We start from the raw sequence: 20598 nt of genomic DNA, 5'->3' as shown, positions 1-20598 counted from the left end.
AAAAATAGGCCTATAAACGAATGGAACAGAATAGAAACTCCAGAAAACAATCCATTCATCTCCAATCAACTAATCTTTGATAAAGGAGTTAAAACCAATCCCTGGAGAAAGGACAGTCTATTTAACAAATGGTGCTGGGAAAACTGGATCTCTGCATGCAGAAGTATGAAACAAGACCCTACAATGCACCTTATAGAAAATCAACTAAAATGTGTCAAGGATCTAAGTCTATGACCTGATACCATCAAGTTACTAGAGGAAAACATTGGGGAAACTTTATAAAACATTGGCATAGGCAAAGATCTTTTGGAAAAGACCCCAGAAGCACAGGTAATCAAAATCAGAATTGACAAATGGGATTGCAACAAGCTGAGAAGCTTCTATACTAAATTAAAAAAAAAAATTTCAGCAAAGTGGAGAGACAGAATAGGAAAAATATTTGCAATCTATGAAAATGATAGAAGATTAATACCCAGAATCTGAAGAACTCAAGAAACTCAATAACAAATAAAACAATCAGGTTATGAAAAATGCAAAGGAAAACTGTTGAAATCATTACTTAATATATTCTAAATTGATCTTCTATATATAAAGATAATTGAAAATGAATCTTGATGTGAATGGAATGGGAGAGGGAGCGGGAGACGGGAGGGTTGCAGGTGGGAGGGAAGTTATGGGGAGGAAAAAGCCATTGTAATCCATAAGCTGTACTTTGGAAATTTATATTTATTAAATAAAAGTTAAAAGAAAAAGAAAGATACAAAGGATTTAAACAGTCATTTTTCAAAAGAGGAAATTCAAATGGCCAACAGACACTTGAAAAAAAAAAAAAACGCTCAGGATCACTAGCCATCAGGGAAATGCAAATCTAGACCACAATGAGGTTTTCCCTCATCCCAGTGAGCATGGCTCTCATACAGAAATCAACAAATGCTGGTGAGGATGTGAGGGGAAAAGTTACCCTATCCGCTGTTGTTGGGGATGTAAACTAGTGCAGCCATTGTGGAAGACAGTATGGAGATAGCTCAGAAATCTGAAAATTAATATACCATATGACCCAGCAATTCCACTCCTGAGAATTTACCCCCCAAAAATGAAATTAGCAAAAGAAAGAATTCTTTGCATGTCCATGTTCATTGCAGCTCAATTCCCAATAGCTAAGATATGGAATTAACCTAAATGTCCCTCAGTTGATGTCTGGATAAACAAATTAGGGTATATATACACTATGGAATACTACTCAGTGGTTAAAAAAGAAAAGTAATCCTGTCTTTTGCACCAAAGTGAATGCAACTGGAAACCATTATACTTAATGAAATAAGTCAGTACAAAAAAGACAGATAACATATGTTTTCCCTGATCTGGGGTAACTAATAGAGTACCTAAAATGTAATATATTGGAGTGAAACGGAAATTTTGAGGTTTGATGATTGTTTACTGCCCTAGTCTGTACTATTGAGGAACAGTGTTTCTTTCTTCATAGTGGTCGTTGAACACTTTAGTTAGTGTAGGGTTAATCTTATGAGTATAAAATAAACTGAAAATAGATCTTTGTAAAAATTAAGAATAGGTATAGGAGAGGGAGGAGGAAGAAATTTGGGAGTGTGGTCAGGAGGGAGAGAAGGGTGGGAAGTATCTCTATGTTCCTAAATCTGTGTACATGAAATACATGAAATGTGTTCACCTTTAAATTTTTTTTTTAAATTAAAGAAGAAAAGGTTCATTAGGCTGGCATTTTGGGTTTTTGTTTGTTTTGTTTCTTCATAGTGGCCCCAGGGCCTAGAATAGCACCTGACGTTTAGGAGGATCTTGGTATTTATGAATAAATAAGTAAATTAAAAAGATACAAAATCAGGATGTGCATGTACATAAGCACCTTTCACTGAGGATTTTGAAAGCAGAACTGTTACTCCTGAGCATTGGCCACAGCTGCAGTTGTACATGTTGGTGCTGTTTCGCTGCTCTCCTCTTTCTGCTAAGTTATGGATGGGAAATGCCACGTGCTGTGCCCATTTTTGCTCTGCCTTGCATGGGCAGCATCCGACAGATTCCCTGAAATGAGTAAGCAATTAAAATAACTATTTATGAATAAGTAGAAGAATTTTCCATTTCCAACCAGAAATACTTTGTTCATTGGCATTTATAGACATTTTTAAATTATCTATTTTATTGTATTTGAAAGGCAGAGAGACAAAGATCTTGGCATCCACTGGTTTACTCCCCAAATACTGGAAACGCCCAGAGATGTGACAGACCGAAGCTAGGAGCCAGACACTCAATTCATTCTCCCATGTAGCTAGCAGGGATCCAACGACTTGAACCTGTTGTCTCCCAATGGGCACATTAGCAGGAAACTAGAATCAGGAACGAAGCTAAGACTCCATCCCAAACACTCAGATGTAGAATGTAGGGGTCCCAAGTGACATCTTAACCAATGCACCAAATACCCACACCTGTCCATTGGTATTCTGTTTCCCAGTAGATGTTATTACTCACTCCTCCGAAAATGTACATTTCCCTTTGTATTTATCAGGTTCAGCACTACCACCTCCAACATTACCTCCTCCCTGTACACCCCTCCCATGTCCAAGGGTTAGTGAATGCTTAAAGCTGAGAAGAGCCAGGAGCGGCATCCGCCGCTGGGTGTTGATGCTAATTTCCTGTGATAATTTTGGTAGTGATGGACGGGTGGAAGAGATCCCACTGTGGGATTTTTTTGAGTACCTGTACTAAAATGGTCTTGTATGTCCCACCTAACAGGAACAGCAGGTGCTTCCCTGCCAATCCCTTGATGCACACCTTTTTCTGCCTTGGCTCCTTCTGCATTGCCCCAAAGTCCAATGCCTCACTCATTTCCACACCCAGTCAGCAGCGGGCTTTTCCCTTTCCATAGCTTCCTTTCTGTTACAGCCTCTCAGGAGCAGCTTTTTGCCTCAACCCCAAGATGCTCTGTCATTTCTCTACAGCCTCCACCCCTCCCACCCCACCCCACCCAGGCCCCTCGGCACCTTGCTGTGAAGGCCAGTGTATAAGCACCTTTTCCTTTGCTATTACATACTATCTGAGGCTGGGTACTATACTTTATAAAGAAGAGAGGTTTATGGAGCTCACAGTTTTGGAAGCTGAAAGTCCATACAGCATTGATGCCAGCTCTGGCAAGGGCCCCCTTCACTATACTACATCATGGTGGTGTCATCACAGCAGGAGCACTGATGGGAGGGAGAGATCACGTAGAAAGACAGGAAACCAGAGAGCAACTCCGGGAACCGGCTTGCCTTTTTAAAACAACGCTGTGCTTATGGCCTAAGGACCTCCCACCAGGCCCCACCTCTTTTTTTATAAGATGTAATTATTTAAAAGGCAGAGTAACAAGAAAGAGGAAGGGTTGGCGCTGCAGCTCACTAGGCTAATCCACCACCTGTGGCACCGGCACCCCGGGTTCTAGTCCTGGTTGGGGCACTGGATTCTGTCCCAGTTGCTCCTCTTCCTGTCCAGCTCTCTGCTGTGGCCTGGGAAGGCAGTGGAGGATGGCCCAAGTGCTTGGGCCCTGCACCCACATGGGAGACCAGGAGGAAGCACCTGGCTCCTGGCTTCGGATTGGCGCAGCGCGCCAGCCGTAGCAGCCATTTGGGGGGTGAACGAACAGAAAAAGGAAGACCTTTCTCTCTGTCTCTCTCTCTCACTGTCTAACTCTACCTGTGCAAAAAAAAAAAAAAGTGAAGAAAAGAAACAGACAGATGGAAAAAGGCATTTTCCTTCCACTGGTTCACTGCCCAAATGACCACAACATCTGGCATCTGGAACTGGAATCAGGAGTCTGGAACTCCAACTAGGTCTCCTATGGGAACCATCTTCTGCTGCTTTCCCAGGAGCATTAGCAGGGATCTGGTTCATAAATGGAGTAACCAGGACTTGAACTAGTGCTGTGATAGAGGATGCTGTCAAGGCAGGTGGCAGTTAACCCACTCTTCTATAACACTGACCCCAGGCCCCGCCTCTCAAAAGTACGGCCCCTCAACTCTGCCACACTGAGGATACACTGAGATCTGGAGGTGGAAAGTGAAGTCTTTTTTTTTTCTCTCTACTTCAAGGTCAAAGTATTTATCAAAGTTCCTGTCTTGGTCTCCTTCTGGGAAATGTGCAGTCTCAAAAAGCGTTAAAGAGACTCACATCACTTGCCAAGCAGCGTGACAGAATTGAGACTGAATTTAAAAGACATTCTGGAGGAGATGCTGGCACCTTGAGTGAAAAAAAAAAGTCATAAAAAGAGAATCTGGAGTGTGCCTAACAATCACAGCTAAGATTTCCCAGTGACAGCACGCATCCTGGCATGATGTCTATCAAGAGAGGTTAAAAGACGCGATTTGAAAAGCTGGAAGGACTTGCCCTTCCTCGGAGACATTGGCTTCTCCGTGAGTCACAGGACAGCAAGAACGAGCTCACTCTATAGGATTAATTGCCAGACCACAACACCCAGAGAAAAAACACTGAGGCAATACTTCAACAGCAAAAGTTAGCTTTGGAAACCTAACTATATCTACCAAAGGTCATGTTAGCAGTGATGCAATATAGACATTTCTGAGACAGATCGGCCAAGTGGTGGCTGCTTCGTATCTTGTAAAAACTCCCATAGGGTCTGCAACATGTTGCAGAGGGTTAAGCTGTCACTCGCAAGGCCAGCATCGCATATCAGAGCGCCAGTTCAACGCCTGACTTCTCTTACTTCTGATCCAGCTCTTCATTAAAGCCCAAGGGAAGTTAGTAGACAATGGCCCAGGAAATTTGGGCCCCTGACATCTATGTGGGAAACCCACATACACACACACACACACAGAACGCTACCTTTCAAACAAATAAACTCCCACAGCCTTCTTTAAAATTTGAAGCAGTCTACTCTTTAGAGTTGTCTAAGAGTATCTTTGTAGCTGTTTCCTGTGCATGCTGAGTGTGTGAGTTTGTGTGTGTCATGTGTGTGGTATGGATGCCTACAGGCGTAGGAAGAGGAAGAATCTGTACATTTCTAGTTCCACTTCAAAATGTGGCCCTTGTGCAAAAAGGAGCAAGTCAGCAGATCTTGTGCCTTAAAAGGTGACCTAGGGATGGACGCTCAGCACGGTGGCTTAAGTTGCCACTTGGGGCATCAGCATCCCTTATCAGAGTGCCTGGGTTCAAGTCCCCGATGCTCAGCTTCTGACCCAGCTTCCTAGGAGGCAGCAGTGATGATTCAGGTACTTAGATCCCTGGCACCCACGTGGGAGATCTACATTGAGTTCCCAGCTCCTGGCTCTAGGCTGACCTATCCCTGGCCATTGTGAGCACTTAAAGTGTGAACCAGTGGATGCAACATCTCTCTCCATATGTCTCTCTAGCTCTGTATCTCGGTCTTTCAATTAAAAACATGTGAATGACTCCAGGTCCTGTTTGATGTATAATAAATGTCCAATAAATACTTGTTATATGGAATTGGGGGGATGTGGTCTTTTGAGGCATTACTTATCTCTCCTGTAAAAGGCAGACTTCCAAGCTGCAGAAGGGATCTCTGACAGATACATGAAGATCCTCCTTATGGAAAGAATAGAGCAGTGAATACCAAAGGGTAGAGGAGACAGAGGAACAGGGACAGATAGTTCAATGAGTACAGTGTTACAGTGAGATAGCAAGATCATGTTCAGTGTTCAGTCACACAGTAGAGCAACTATAATTAACAATGACATACATTTTTAAGTAATTAGAAGATTTTAGTGTCCGGACCACAAATAGATGATGGATATGATAATTACTCTATTTTTTTTTTTGTTAAGACTTTTTTATTTGTTTACTTGATAGAGTTACAGAGAGGCAGAGGCAGAAAGAGAGAGAGAGAGAGAGAGGTCTTCCATGCTCTGGCTCACTCCCCAGATGGCTGCAATGGCCAGAGCTGCACTGATCCGAAGCCAGGAGCCAGGAGCTTCCTCCAGGTCTTCCACATGGGTACAGGGGCCCAAGCACGTGGGCCATCTTCTACAGTTTTTCCAGGCCATAGCAGAGAGCTGGATCAGAAGTGGAGCAGCTGGGACCTGAACCAATTCCCATATGGGATGCCGGCACTGCAGGTGCCAGCCTCACCCACTACGCCACAGTGCCAGCCCATATGCTAATTACTCTAATTTAATCATTATACAGTATCTACATGTATCAAAACATCACATTGCATCCCATAAACCTGTATAAAAGTGTGACAATCCGAAAGTTAAAACAGAACACCCAAAATGAATGTGCTCACTCTCCAAAAAAACTCAAAAATGCAAAAAAAAAAAAATCCAACTTAGAAGTCATTTTGATGCACTTTCTCAGACTGTTGGGTTTTTGGCTGAACATAGTAAAAACATGTAAATTGTGAATATAACAATAAGGTGAGAAAGTTGTGAATGTGACAAAACTTCTGGATGGACCCTGAGGACCTTCTTGGTCTTCCTCACCCGCCACCTCCACGTCCGCCCTGAGTGGTTTGGTGGGCAAGGTCCAACAGTTGCTTGTGTGTTTTCCAAGTGAATTAGATACTGAAGTATCCCAGGCACTCAGAGATGTCCCCTCACATCAGGAGGTACTCAGGCAATGCACAAAATGTCCAGCCTGGCTTCCCTCGCGGAGCAATCGCTCATCTCCTGTCCACAGCAGGGCCTCTGGAAACTTCTCAGAAAGTCACAGCATCCCTCGGAGGAGGCCAGTCAACACCAGCACTGGAGGCGAGTGCTGATGCCCTGGGATCCAATCCACGTGCAAATGTGGTTTCTCTCTGACAGCACACAGCTGCATCTGCCTTCCAACCGCATCTCCAGGGAGCTCTTCTGGGTGTTCTCTGATGCCTGTCAGATCTTTGAAGCTCAATAAACAGCTTTCTTTTTGTGGAAGCGCATTTGGAGATTCTTGTTCGCACTCTCCCAGAACAGCTTCCTGCCTTCTCGCCTTGGCTGTCCCTGCGTTGGTCCAGATGTCTCCACTGGCTGCTGTTGGAACACAGCTGGGTCTTCCCTCTGGCGTTTCTCATTGAGAACCCGCTGCTCTTGGACCCTGGAGAAAGAAGGCCTTGGTCTCAGGGAGCTGACCACAAACTCGGGAGAGCAAAACACAAAGGGCATTGCCACCAGAAATTCCAATTCAACTTCTGATTTCCTAGCATTTACCTTTTAAAAAAAATTATTTATTTAATTGAAAGGCAGAGTTAGAGAGAGGCAGAGAGAGAGAGAGAGAGAGAGGTCTTCCATCTGCTGGTTCACTCCCCAGATGGCCTCAACAACTGGAGCTGGGCCAATCCGAAGCCAGGAGACAGGAGCTTCTCCTGGTCTCCCACATGGGTACAGGGGCTCAAGGACTTGGGCCATTCTCTTCTGCTTTCTCAGGCCATAGCAGAGAGCTGGATCAGAAGTGGAGCAACTGGGTCTTGAACTGGTGCCCGTTTGGGATGCTGGCACCGCAGGTGGTGGCTTTACCTGCTATGCCACAGTGCCGGCCCCGCATTTTCCTTTTTTTTATCAAAGTGATGCCACCGTGGAGAAAGAAGGTGCTTTCTCACAACATCTGACAAAGGACCTTGGTCACCCTGCACAGGTTGAGTATCCCTAAATTAGAAAATTAAACATCTGAAATGCTTCAAAATTCGAAACATTTTGAGCACTGACACGATGCCACAAGTGGAAACTTCCACACCTGACCACATGGGACTGCTCACAGCCCCACATGAAGGCTGTGTGCATAAGGTGTTCAAGAAACACACCTGAAATTCGTGTTTAGACTTGGGTCCCACACTCAAGATGTCTCAGTATGTAAAGTCATTAACGCAGCAATCTCGGCGGGGGCGGGGAGAGGTGGAAGTAGGATCTGAGACATTTCTGGTCCCCAGCAATTGGATAACGGGTGCTCAAGCCATGGCAGGATGGGAAATGAAAGGGAAACCAGGACACAGGCCCGTCTAGCAGGCTGGGTGGTGGGAAGCCGGAGAGCCACAGTCACAGTGCAGAGGTGACAGTGTGGGCTAGGGAGTCCTAGGGCGGACGGCCTGTGGGGAAAGCCAGGGCAGGAGGTGACACATGCTGTCCTGTGCTCCTCATACCAAAAAGCAAATGCTAAACACAGATGCAGCTTGCACCAAGTCAGAGCACCAGTGATTGTTATCCAGACAGAGGATCCCACACCCAAGATGCTTGGGACCAGAAGTGTTTCACATTGTTCTGGACTTCAGAATATTTGCAAATACATAATGAGAACTTTGGGGATGGGACCCAGGTCTAGATACAAAATTCAGTAATGTTCCATATACACCATAGGCAATAGAGCCTGAATGTAGCTCTATGGGGCACCTTTAATGATTTTGTTGTGGTGTGGAATTTTCCACTTGTGGTATCGAGTCCACGCTCAGAAGTTTTCAGGTTTTGGAGCACTTGGGTTTCAGATATGGGGGGTTAAGGGTATTCAACGTGTGTAAATAGTGCAAACTTTGGGAAATGCAAAGCCGTCCTGTGCAGTGCACTTTTTCACCTGCTCCCCTACTGTCCCACCCTCCTTCCCCACTGGAAAACAAGGGAACCCCAAATCAAGGCTGGGGAGGTAACTGCACCTGCAGTGCATGGCAGAATGGGGATCTGATCCCAGGCAGCTGAGTTCTAGAGCCTCTGTTTTCTGCTAAGGAAAATGGTCCCAAGAGAAGAATGGACAACTGCAGAATGGGAAGAAGAATCCATGGCCTTTCTTTGTCACCATGTCCTTTGAGGAGCCTCTGAAAAACTGCATGATGGCCTAGCAGTGAGGCCACCACCTGTGATGCCAGCATCCCATATGGGTACCAGTTTGAGTCCTGGAGGCTCCACTTCCAATCCAGCTCTCTGCTAATGCACCTGGGAAAGCAGTGGAAGATGGCCAAGTGCTTGGGTCCCTGTACCCACAGGGGAGACCCAGAGGAAGCCCTGAGCTCTTAGATTCGGCCTGGCCCAGCTCCAGACATTGTTGCCATTTGGGGAGTGAACCAGCAGATGAAAGATTTCTCTCTCTTTCCTTCTCTCTCAATCTCTCTCTCTCTGTGTAACCCTGCCTTTCAAATAAATAAATAGATAAAACTATTGACAGTCATTTTATTACTTAGTAGGAAGTCACTGATGTAAATACTTAAAAAAAAAAAAAAAAGAAAAGCTGCAGGTTGGGAGGGGGCATTTTGCACAGCAGTTAAACCACAACTTGGGAGGCCTCCATCCCATATGAGAATGCCTGGGTTCAAGTCCCACCTCCACTCTCCATTGCAGCTTCCTGTTAATGCACACCCTGGGAGACAGCAGGTAATGGCTCAAACACTTGAGTCCCTGCCACCCACATGGGAGACTCAGATTGAGTTCCTGGTTCCTGGCTTCAGGCTAGCCCAGCCCTTACTATTGGGGGCATTTGGGAAGTGAACCAGGAGATGGGACAACTCTGTCTCTGAATCGCTGCTTTCATATAAATAGGTATGATGACTTAATTAATGCCCTAGTAGAATTAGTTGCAGGGTGTTGGAAGTAAAGGATGTATCTTCTTAGTTTCATTTTCCTTCACACAGGGATGCAGGCACTGCAGGCGGCAGCTTTTCCTGCTACACCACAGTGCAGAGAGACCACTCCCCTGCTTTCAGCCTCTCTTATGAGGCAAGGGGTTGTACCTTAACCAAATGAACAAACATGGTAGGGTCTTTGCTTGGACTCCGGTCCCCATGAGTCAGGTACTTCCTAGGAAGGTGGGCGCATCAGGCTGACAGTTACAAACACTACTTTGCAGAGTTGTAAGAATTCCAGCTCACCTAAACTTTTACTAACTGCCTAGTCGCACCACGTCACCTTGGCCTTTGCAGCCCAGGAAGGTGGCGTGGCAGAGTAAGGCACTATGTGGGGCACCGGCATCCCATCTGGATGCCGGCTCAAGCCCCAGCTGCTCCACTTCCCATCCAGCTCCCTGGTAATGCAACCAGGAAAGCAGCCCACGTGCTTGGGCTCCTGCACCCATGGGAAACCTGGAAGTTCTTAATGGCCCCTGGCTTCAGCCTGGCTCATGCCCAGCCTCTGCGGTCATTTGGTGAATGACCCAGCAGATGGAAGATCTCTCCCTCTCCTCTGGGTCACTCTGTCCTTTCAAATTAATAAAATGAAGCTAGTTTTATTTTTTCTTAAGCCTGAACTTAAAAAAAAAGTCCAGAAAGGTCCAGTTCCCAAGCTTTCCTCTGGCGAGGGAGACACAGACACCAGCTTGCCTCAACCCTTAGCTCAGTGGTCTGAAATATAGGGGATGCGCCAGGCACACTCGGTTGTCACCAGTACATGTGGGTTCTGGGGGGGTGGCCTCTGGGACAAGAAATCTGAGTCTAACAATCCTGGGTTACAGCCTGTGAAGCAAGGACAAACATACACACACACACACGCACACACGCACAGAGGCTGATGCTTCTCCCTAGGAGCACACAGGTGTCCCTGTGTCAAACATGCAGCCGTTCAGAGCCCGCTCTCAGGAACAAGCCACCACCTGTTTTCACATCTGAGCATTACCAGTCTCCTGCCAAGGCTGCAGTCCACATGCCAAGAATGGCAGGTGACTGAGGCTTCAAGGAGCCTGAGGCTTGGCTTCTGGAAGCCCTGAGAGGCACCGCGCTGCAGAGGCGGAATGGAGGTTGGCTTCCTGTAAACATGGTCAGGGCGCAGGAACCTCGAACCTCGGTGGCTGGGATGCGGCCCCTTGCCTGGCCAAGCAAGCATGGTGTCCATCAGAACCGCATCCTAGGAAGCCAGCCACACTGCGTGGCTTGAGGTGGCAAGCACTGGGGGCTTGCTCCACAGCTCTGTTGCAGCAGGAGACATCCTCTTGATAAGAAATCTGGGGTTTGCATCGGGCAATAAATGAAAGGGCCATTTTGAGTCTTCTAAGACTCACGTAAAGGAAGGCCTCATCTGAGACCTGAGTGTTGTCTTTTGTAGGTAGCCCTCCTGGGACCACAAGAGGGGTCGAGAAACCCTTAATCATGGCTGTTTTCTCCAGATCATGGGACTCAAATAAGTCCAATGTGATCACCTACCTCACAGGGCTTTCTATTTTTTTAACTGAAATATGAAATTCCTATATCTTTTATGATGGTATTTCAAAAGTTTCCTGGAAAATGAACTTAAGAGATAAGCCTATCTTAGTGCAAAAAAGTTTTGAAGTCCATGCATAGTGTTTTCATAGCATTTTTCATGAACTTTTGGGAGACCTCTAGGACATGATGTTTGCCACAAGTCTGTGAGGCAGGATTTTGATGTAGATTCAGATCCTGCCTGGGACACTCATGCTCCATAGCAGAGTGCCTGGCTCCCAGCTCCACTTCTGATGCCAGCTTCCTGCTAACGCATCTCCGGGGAAGCAACAGGCGATGGCTCAAGTACTTGGGTTCCTGCACCCCATATGAGAGACCTGGATTGAGTTTCAGCTCCTGGCTTTGGCCTGACCCAGTCCCAGCTTTTGCAGGAAGCAGATGGGAGATCTCTCTCTCTCTCTTTCTCTCTCTCTTTTTTCTTGCTTCCTTTCAAATAAGTAATAAATTGTTTTTTAAAAAAGAACCACATATATATTGTTGAATGGCTAAGTTCAACTAATTCACATATGCTTATTTATTGTAGTGAGAACACCTAAAATCTACTTTCATCACAATTTTCTTTTTTTTTTTTTTTTGTGCATTATCTTTTGCCCAACTGCCTGTGGATCACTTTCTTTTTTTAACTTTTATTTAATAAATATACATTTCCAAAGTACTGCTTATGGATTACAGTGGCTTTCCCCCCCATAATTTCCCTCCCACTCGCACCCCTCCCATCCTCCACTCCCTCTCCCATTCCATTCACATCAAGATTCATTTCAATTCTCTTTATATACAGAAGATAAATTTAGTATATATTAAGTAAAGATTTCAACAGTTTGCATCCACACAGAAACACAAAGTGTAAAGTACTGTTTGAGTACTAGTTATAGCATTAATTCACATTGAAAACACATCCTACATGAGGAGTAAGTGCACAATGACTCCTGTTGTTGACTTAACAATTTGACACTCTTGTTTATGGTGTCAGTAATCACCCTAGGCTCTTGTCATGAGTTGCCAAGGCTATGGAAGCCTTTTGAGTTTGCCAACTCCAATCTTATTTAGACAAGATCATAGTCAAAGTGGAAATTCTCTCCTCCCTTCAGAGGTACCTCCTTCTTTGATGGCCCCATTCTTTCCACTGGAATCTCACTCGCAGAGATCTTTCATTTAGGTGTTTTTTTGTTTTGTTTTGTTTTGTTTTGTTTTTTGCCAGAGTGTCTTGTCTTTCCATGCTTAAAATACCCTCATGGGCTTTTCAGCCATATCCGAATGCCTTAAGGGCTGATTCTGAGGCCAGAGTGCTGTTTGGGACATCTGCCATTCTATGAGTCTGCTGTGTATCCTGCTTTCCATGTTGGATCATTCTCTCCTTAATTCTATCAGTTAGTATTAGCAGACACTAGTCTTGTTTGTGTGATCTCTTTGACTCTCAGTCCTATCATTGTGATCAATTGTGAACTGAAATTGATCACTTGGACTAGTGAGATAGCATTGGTACATGCCACCTTGATGGGATTGAATTGGAATCCCCTGGCACGTTTCTAAATCTACCATTTGGGGCAAGTCAAATCAAAAATACAGTAGACGGGGCCTGTGGTGTGGCACAGGGGTTAAGCTGCCACCTGAGACACAAGATCCCAAGTCAGAGCACCAGTTTGAGTTCCAGCTGCTCCACTTCCAATCCCACCCCCTGCTAATGTGCCTGGGAAAGTAGCAGAAGTGCTTGGATCCCCACACCCACGTGGGAGACATAGATGGAGCTCTTGGTTCCTGGTTTCAGCATAGTCCATCTCCAAATGTTATTTGGAGAGTTAACCACTAGATGGAAGATCTCTCTCTCTCTTTCTCTCTCCCTCTCTCTCTTTCTCTCTCTCTCTCTCTCTCTCTCTCTCTGTGTGTGTGTGTGTGTGTGTGTGTGTGTGACTCTAGTCACAATATGAAATGTAGCCTATTTAATGGACTTGTGTGTTTACAGTTCAGGAACTTGTGCTTTTATATGTTTTAGTGTTGAAATGGTGTTTGTATTATGAAAGATGCTTTTGAGTCAGGGAGAATGCTACTTGCTTTCATAGTTCTAATGCTCTTAACTTTATAACAAACCTAAAAATCAACAGACCTGGGGCCAGTGCTGTGGCATAGTGGGCTAAGCCTCCACCTGTGGCGCCAGCATTGCATACAGGTAACAGTTCATGTCTTGGCTGCTCCTCTTTTGATCCAGCTCTCTGCTATGGCCTGGGAAAGCAGCAGAGGATGGCCGAAGTGCTTGGGCCCCTGCACCCATGTGGAAGACCCAGAAGAAGCTCCTGGTTCCTGGCTATGGATTGGTTCAGCTCTGGCTGTTGTTCACCTAGGGAGTTCCTCATCTAGGGAGTGAACCAGTAGATGGAAGACCTTTCTCTCTGTCTCTCCCTTTCTCTGTCTGTAATGCTACCTCTCAAATAAATAAAAAAAATCTTTAAAAAAACTCAACAGAAATATCAACAAGTCTAATTATTGTAGGATGAGTAGGCAGGTATTTAGCTTAGGTCTGCTGAGCAGAAAGTTTCAAAAAGCCATATGTAATTCTATCTTCCTACTGTCAATCAAAATTCTCCCTTTCCCAGGATGCATCTGCTTCATCCAGGACCTAAGGGGGGGGGCTATAATTCTCAGATAGCCTCCTGCCTACAGAGTCACCACCCAAAAGAGGCCAACAATTGGAAAGGTTGTCTCTCAGTGCAGATGGCAGCTGGAGGTGCCGCTCAGGCGCCCTCTCTGCCTCTCCCCCTGCCCTCCTCCTCTGGCCCACCACCCACTCATAACAGGTACTGCTCCACGTGGGGCAATCCATGCTCACACCCACACGTGTGTTCACTTTCTCACCTTCTGAATAAATTCTGTCATCACTCTTTGTACCTTGTGCGTGTCTGCATTTAGAATGCACTTAGAGCTCAGCCGGAACAAAAGTTAATACAGGCTAGCTTGTGTGATGATGTTCTGGGAAAGCCTACCACTTCCTGAAAGTCTGACGTCAGAGAACTGCTCCTCCGCGGGGACAGGTGCACAACTGGGTGATGGTCAGGAAGGAAGCTGGGACTCCCACCCCTCACTGTGCCCAGTCCAGCTCAGACTGGCTCTCCCTCACACTTCCTGACTCTGGGAAAGGCTGCAGGGACCTGGGGAAGCAGAGACACTTCACCAAGTGTAAAATAGTGTTCTGTATTGATTAGGTGTTGATGGCATCACCGTCTATGGGTGTCTCATGACACCTCATTGTTTAGAGGGTCTCTTGGGACTGGTGCTGTGGCATAGTGGGCTAAGCCTCCTCCTGCCACGCCGGCATACTATATGGGCACCTGTTCAAGTCCCAGCTGATCCACTTCTGATCCAGCTCTCTGCTCTGGCCTGGGAAAGCAGAAGAAGATGGCCCAAGTCCTTGGGCCCCTGTACCCACATGGGAGACCTGGAGGAGGCTCCTGGCTCCTGGCTTTGGATCGGCACAGCTCCAGCTGTTGCAGCCATCTGGGGAGTGAACCAGCAGATGGAAGACATTTCTCTCTCTCTCTCTCTGCTTCTGCCTCTCCCTCTCTGTAACTCTGCCTTTCAAATAAATAAATCTTATTTAAAAAATAAAAATAAATAAATAAATAAGAAGTCTCTTTCCACTTCATGGAAAAAAGGCATAATTTCCAGGACATGGGATAGACTGCTTTGCAGGAGGCAGGCAGAGGAAATAAGCTCAAAAATATTTCAGGCCTTTTTTATCTTCAAAGTTTATAAATGAAGAGAGATTGAGAATTAGTGAATGCATGCACCAACACATGGCAATCACATCCAGCCATCTAAGGGAGAGCACGACAGACAGGGAGAACAGGCCAAGAGGATTAGTACACTTTTTATCCCCAGGGTAGGAACACAAGTCACAGACAGAGCTGCAGAAGGTAAGCCCCACATCCATGGGCCAGCATCAGTCTTTCAGAAAGCCTTTTGGAGCTTGGATCCATGGGCAAAATGTTCCTGCTGGACAAGACAAAACCAAGAAAGAGGGAGCAGATCAAATCGGTGACTGTGCTGCAGCGGGCTGGTGCTGCAGAAGGGGCAGCCACGGAAACGGATGGGGCCGCAGTGTGGACAAACGCAGGGACTAAGGGAGGAAATCACTCTGGGAGCATCACCCAGGAGGGCATTGCAAGTAAGAAGAGCCCCAGCTGTGAAGTGGCATGAGATAAACTCAGAGAAAACCTTAAATAATGACTCCTATTGCTATCAGTCAAGCGGAGCCACCATATTTTGCCAGTCATCTGGGATCTGTGGACAGAAGCAGAGAAAGACCCTGGTGAGGCCACAGATTGGTCCTGGTGATTGGTGTGGTGTCAGTCACTTAGAATTTCAGGTATCCCTAGAGGCCAGCGCTGTGGCGTAGTGGGTAAAGCTGCTGCCTGTAGTGGCAGCATCCCATGTGGGCGCTGGTTCGAGGCCCAGCTGCTCCACTTCAGATCCAGCTCTCTGCTATGGCCTGGGAAAAAAGAAGAAGATGACCCAAGTCCTTGGGCCCCTGCACACTCATGGGAGACTCAGAAGAAGCTCCTGGCTCCTCACTTCGGATCCACGCAGCTCCGGCCGTTATAGCCATCTGGGGAGTGAACCAGCGGATGGAAGATCTCTCTCTCTCTCTCTTTCCATTCTCTCTCTCTCTCTCTCTCTCTCTCTGCCTCTGCCTCTCTGCAACTCTGGCTTTCAAATAAATAAATAAATCTTGGGGAAAAAAAGAATTCACTTTAAAAAGGAAAAAGAATTTCAGGTACGCCATAGGTGACTTAGAGGGAGAAGCCATCGCAGATACAAACCCCAGCTTTGTGAGTGAGAAGCAGCAAGGAGGAAGGCCTGGCACCTGCCTGCTCACCACTTCACTGGTGCTTGCAAGACACCTGGCCCCATGCCTGCCACGGCCGCAGCTTTGCCGTTTTCCCCGGCTCACTCAGAAATGTCTGCCGTGGAGCCACGGGCAGGCACAGGCCAGGGGGACTGACCCTGCACCACACACCAGGAACTGGCTCTTCAAACGTGTTCCAGCTCTGACGTGGAGAGCGCATGGAGGGGGAGTGGGGCCCAAGCCATCCCCCCCCCCCGACAGCACCAGCGCTCTGATGACCCTGACCAAGGCCCCTCCTGTCTCAGGCCCAGAGAGCGCACTGTTTCTTCTTGGTCATCAGTTCTCATGCTGGTTTTTGGGAGCTCCCAGCGCTCATTTGCTGTTCTCCTTCTGGTCCCAGTCATAGACTGTCCACGTTCACCTAAAATTAAGTCCAAAAGTCCTGGTGACCTTGCCAAAGACCCAGCACCGATAGCCCTTTCGCTTGACTTTGACCTTGAAAAGCCACCTGTTTGCACCTGCTGCCCATCTCGAAACAGGCCCTGATGGGGCATAACTCCTGCCGCCCTGAGGGTGTTCAGGATTCACTGCCCCAACAGTTGGCACTGGAGGAAACAGCCAAGCGGGAGGGGCTTCTCCCCCGACACCAGAAGACCCCACAAAGGAAGATACAGGGCCACAAAGAATGCCCAGGCCTTGACCGGCTCTGTCGCCTCAGGCCCCTCATCCCATCACACTCCTGCACTCTCCTTCCTGCAACCTGTTCCTTTAGCACCTCACTGCCTCATGGAAGCACCTGGGCCACGTAAATGTATCTAAATATGTAAGCTTGTCCCTTGCTTACCTGTCTTAGATGGGCCTCAGCCGTGAGCCCAGGATGGGGAGAAAGCACCCGACTCCTTGTCCCCTGTTCCCTCATACCCTCTGCACATCCCTGGCTCCAGATCCCCGTGGAAGGCCAGGAACTGCGCTCCTGCAGACCCTGTAGCGCCCAGGGTCACCAAGTCTCCTGGCTGTCCTTGGGTGAGCACCAGATGCTGTGGTATAAGAGCTGCTTCTTGGCCGGCGCTGCGGCTCACTAGGCTAATCCTCCACCTGCAGCGCCCGCACCCTGGGTTCTAGTCCCGGTCGGGGCGCTGGATTCTGTCCCGGTTGCCCCTCTTCCAGGCCAGCTCTCTGCTGTGGCCAAGGAGTGCAGTGGAGGATGGCCCAAGTACTTGGGCCCTGCACCCCAAGAGAGACCAGGAGAAGCACCTGGCTCCTGCCTTCGGATCAGCACGGTGCGCTGGCTGCTGCGCGCCGGCGGCCATTGGACGGTGAACCAACAGAAAAGGAAGACCTTTCTCTCTGTCTCTGTGGGGAGCAACTGGGAGCAACTCGGACTAGACTAAGTTACTGGAATTAAGACTTATTCTATGCATCTGCTCTCCCACAATATGGCACTGAGAAGGGAGAAACAGCTTCTACACAGCTGCCTCCAGTTCAACCAATAAACTGTAGGACCTGCTCCTGACTGGAGGAGAGCAGCGTACTCGGCGTATGGGTAGCAGAGTTGGGATTGGTGGAAGAGGACTATAAAGGAGGAGAGAGACAACATGCACCAGGAACATCTAAAGGGAACACCTGTGCAGCCCCCAAGAGAGCCGGCCGGCGGTGTGCCGCTCCCCCGCGGAAGTGGGGAAAGTGGCCAGGGGGAACCGCCCTTCCACGGAGGTGGAAGGGACGGTAGCCAACCCGGGAAGAACCAGCAGCAAACCCGGGGAGGGCCGAGCAGACAAAAGAACAGTGCAGGGTCCTGTGTCGTTCCTCCATGAAGACGGGGAGCGACAGTCTCTCTCTATCTCACTGTCCACTCTGCCTGTCAAAAAAAAAAAAAGAAAGAAAGAAAGAGAGAGAGCTGTTTCTTGTCTCTCCCTCTTGTTTCTTGTCAGGCAGTATGAAATGCTAACATCACTGAGGATCCACCCTGGCGCCATTATAACCACCCCATGGAGTACACATGACATCACCCTCCTAGCGAACAATGCAGAAGCATATTGAAGTCCTGATCTTACCGAGGATTGCACAGCCCCCATCCTCGCTGCACATCTACAGCCCCGCTTGGGCTGACAATCCCACGTTCTCAGTTCTAGTCCCACGTGATCCTCTCTGCACAGCCTGATGAGGGAGTGGAAATAAGGCGCATGCGCAGAAGGCACCTCGCCCAGCCCAGATCTGTGAGCAGCAGGGACTATGACTCCCTTCCGGGTGGCGGCACTCAACACCCTAGTGCCTAGCCTGCTATCCCAGCGAGCGAGTCAAGCTGGCCTCCTTCCCAAGCCCTGCTTTGCATTCTTTGAGCTTCTACTTTGCCAGTTGGATCTCATTTAATTGTTGTCATTTCAGGCGTTCACCTCAAGGCCCCAGGGCACCTTAGGCACCTTAAACACATCAGGCGTGAAGCAAACGAAAATAAATTCCTCTGCAGCCCGTCCGCGTGGAGAAAAGCCGCCACCTCTAATCGAACCCTGATGTCCAAATCCCTCTGACGAGCACCTCTCGGGGGTGGTGGGGAACCAGTCCAAACTAAAGGAAAATGCAACAATTTCACCAGCGCAGGAGTTAGAAGGCAGGGGAAAGGCAGAGAAATGGGGGGTGGGGAGGAGAAGGAAGAAGAATGATGATCTTATTCTTCCTGGTTCATTGTCCTGCTGGGCTAATTTCAAATGATAGAGGCCATTTTGCCCCACATGTTGAGCCAAGCTCTACATGTCTTATGAAATAATCAAGAAAAAAAAAAGCAACTTTATTTCAGAATTCTTGTAAAGTCTAGTGCTGGGCGCCTCCATGCAGTCTTCCTGGATTTCCTTTGTCTCTGCATTTTCCAAAAGTCTACATTCAATGAAATCTAAGGGGAGCATCCTCTGAAAACAGAAATTTGGAAGTTTATATCGAAACAAAAACTGCGTTTCTATTGTCCTCCAAGTGACATGAGAATGTAAACATTCCGAGTGGACTTCCTCCAAGTATCTCTACGAGACTCCTCCCTCTGGCTTCGACTGGCCTGCAGGACCAGCTAAGAGGACAGCTCATCTGACCCCCACACCACTATTCCATTGGCAGTACCTTGAGACAGCTCCATGGCAGGTCCAGCCCCCACTGGAATCCTGGCAAAATACAACGGGACCAGAGCCTGCCACGAGGTCGAAGGGGTGGAATGATGTAGGCAGAGAATGCCAGAGACAGCTACACATGTCCCAGAGGGAGACGCTGCTGTGTTGGCACTGCCCTTGCAGGATCAGGTGGGACCCAAGAGTCCCCCGCTCTGTCCCCGACAGTGGGTTGGCTCCTTTCCATCCTGACTGCATGATTCCTGTCCTGAGCCTGGAGATAAACGTCTCCAATAAAGTCCCTGGATACAGATGAATCAGGATGTTGCATATTAATGTCTTTATATTCCTTATCTCTTCCTATGTAACAAAGGACTCCAACATTTAGAGGCTTACAAAAATAAACAGTGGGAGGCAGGCAATTAACACGGTGGTCCCACAGTCCACATCACTGGGCCTGGGTTCAAGTTTCAGCTCTGGCTCCTGGTTCCAACTTCCAGCTAATGCAAAACTGGGGGAGGGAGGCAGAAGTGATGGCTCAAGTCCTTGGGTCTCTGCCACCCACATGGGAGACCTGGATTGAATTCCAGGCTCTTGGCTTTGGCCCCAACCTAGCCCTAGCTGTTGCAAGCATTTGGGGAGTGATTTAGCAGATGGGAAATCTCTGCCTGCCTGTCTGCCTCTCAAATAAAAAATAAATTAATAAATAATTAGGGGAAAATTGTGCAGAGCCAGTTCAAATGACACTGGCTGTTCCAGCAGCATCATTCATGATACTTTCTTTTACTCCCCAAAGCACCCCAATCTGGAAAATCAGCAGGGTAACTATGCATGAGGGTACTTCAAGAATTTTATGCAAAAGTGGGATTAAATAAATTTTTGTAATGCACAAAAATGCTATTATTTTTTCCACAATACACACTTCCATGAACTTTTTGAATCCCCCTTGCATGTTTGGAATTCCACATTTTTTTGCATCAAAATCCACTTTGGATTGCAAGGAGAGGACCCTACTGATGGGACACTGCTTTGGACTGCTTTCCTGGGACAGGACCACAGACAGCTTCCCTTCCTATAGCACTTTTCCGAGTCCACTGTCCGTGCTAATCGGCAGTCACTGCCCTGGGCCACCAGAGCCCTGCTCTGAGCACCAGTCTCTCTCTTTCCTCATCTTAACTGTAGCCAGATTTTCTTCCATTTTCTTACTTAAAACAAAATCATCATTTGATTAATGCCCAACAGCCTTCTTTGTCCCAAACATGAATTAATTGCCTTCTATGGAGTGCCTATGACAGATTTACAGTGATTTCTAAATATTGGTGCATGTATCTTCTGAGATAATGACATTATTCATCTTTTATCATTTTTATTCCCCATAAACAATGTATGGATGGCACCCCACAGGACGTTCTGAAGACTTCCTAAATTTTTGGACATAAACAGACATATGCCACAACTGTAACTTTTTGCCTTTGCTATCTGAACAGTGTCTCAAAATCAATGGTGGGGCAATTAGTAAATAAAAGGGAAAGTGATTTTAATGGAAAACTATG

This window comes from Oryctolagus cuniculus, chromosome 9 (genome assembly GCF_051225735.1).
Source record: "Oryctolagus cuniculus isolate XC-2025 breed Fujian yellow rabbit chromosome 9, ASM5122573v1, whole genome shotgun sequence".
In the NCBI taxonomy this organism is placed as follows: domain Eukaryota; kingdom Metazoa; phylum Chordata; class Mammalia; order Lagomorpha; family Leporidae; genus Oryctolagus; species Oryctolagus cuniculus.
Note: the sequence above shows the minus strand (reverse complement) of the source record.